Genomic DNA, 1,711 nt, shown 5'->3' with positions numbered 1-1,711 from the left:
GAGGGCACCGGGCGCAGAGCGCGGGGACAGCAGCGGCGGCGGCCCAGCTCTCTCTGAGCGCGTGCGCCCGCGCCGGGGCTTTAACTGCGGCCCCCGCAGCGCCCCCGGCGGCCGCTGCCCGCAGCGCATCGGCCTCGACCCCCGCCCCCAGCCGGAGCCCCCAACAGCGACGAGGACCGGGCCTGGCCACCCGTAAGGGCGGTCAGGGGCTGCAGCAGAGCCTGGCGGGAGTCAGCTCCGACCCCTCACCAGGCCGTCCTGGGTCAAGACGTCCAATTCCAGAGGAGCCTGAGGGCCCCTCCCTTTGAAGGGGAGGACCCGCCTCCCTTGGCTGCTTGAGAGGGAGTGGGGGTGTGGGCAGCCCAAAGTTGGGGGGGGGGTCTCCGTACAGGACTAGTTCCCGCCCTCTCCTGGCGCTCCAAATTGATGAAGAACCAGCGTTGCCCCCCCCCCCCCCCCCCCCTGGAAGCACCCTACACCCCCTTACTTTGTCTTTGGTTTGGGCAGGGTCTCCTCTGATCTGTGCCTTGAGGGTGTGGGAGCCTCCCAGGAGCCCTAAGCCTGGTCACCTGCGCTGCCTCCTCCACGTGCCCAATTCAGTGGCTTCAGCTCCCTTCCTGGCCTCATCTTAAGATCCTCCGGCTGGCTCTGGAAACTACTCTCTCAGGACCCTGCCCTGGACCCCCTCTCTGCCTCCTACCCTGCTGGGTACCTCGGGGCTCTCTTCCTTATTTACCTTCAGAGGAACCATCTTCCCTCACCTCCTCCTGGAACCCTAACTTGCTCCTGTTTCTGGGACATTTTTCCCTTCCCTACCCATGAATCTCCACCCTGACATGCACTGTTGCATTGATACATTGTATCTCTCTAGCCTTTCAAGAGCTAGCTCAGCATTTTCCCCATGGGCTGTTGCCACGCCCACGTCTCCAACCTCAGTGGGTGACCCCACTGCCAGGGCATCTCCTGTCCCTGGTGGAGGAGCTCCGAGGCTGGCGGTCGGGGACCCCTCACCTGCCCAGCTCAGGCCCTGCCAGGCCTCCGCTGAGCTGGCCCAGGTCCCACCCCATCTCTCTGTTCCCACTCCCCTGGCTGGAGCCCTGTCTCCCAGCTGAGCAGCGCAGTCCCGCGGCTGCTCAGCGCTGACCTACACCTCTGGAACTGACGTCCAGCCAAGCCCTTTCAGGCTAATTACTGCCTCCCATTCTCAGACCATCCTCAGGGCAGATGCCGCCATCACTCCATTTTACAGAGACCTAGGCTGCTCAGTGGCAAAACCAGAAGCTGAACCAGGGGCCAGCCCTCACCCCATGTTATGCAAAGTAGCACAGCCTGAGGATTGCAGCCATTTCCATGCCTCTAAATCCTGCCCCTACTTGAGGACTGGTGAGCCATCCTGGGTGAAGATCTGCTGGTGGTCTTGTGACCCTTGTGTGGCTGGGAGCCTTGCCTCACACACTCATGGGCACTCCTCCCAAGACCCTGAGAAGGTCTCACTGGGGGAGGTTGGCTATTGTGGGCCATTGTGTCTCACTCCTCAGGTGGCTGAGCTCTGGTCCTGCTAAATGCAGATATCAGGAGGTCTGGGGAGGACATGTCCTGGGAGGGCAGGTGGGGGCGGGGGTGGGCTGTCAGCTCAAAGGGCAACCCTAAATGGTCCCTATGCCCCCAACGCCCACTGGACTCTTCCTCTTATGACCATTTCTCCTGGGTA

The sequence above is a fragment of the Theropithecus gelada genome, chromosome 6, assembly GCF_003255815.1.
Source record: "Theropithecus gelada isolate Dixy chromosome 6, Tgel_1.0, whole genome shotgun sequence".
NCBI classification, from domain to species: domain Eukaryota; kingdom Metazoa; phylum Chordata; class Mammalia; order Primates; family Cercopithecidae; genus Theropithecus; species Theropithecus gelada.
The sequence above is the reverse complement of the archived record's forward strand: the minus strand, read 5'-3'. Positions refer to the sequence as shown.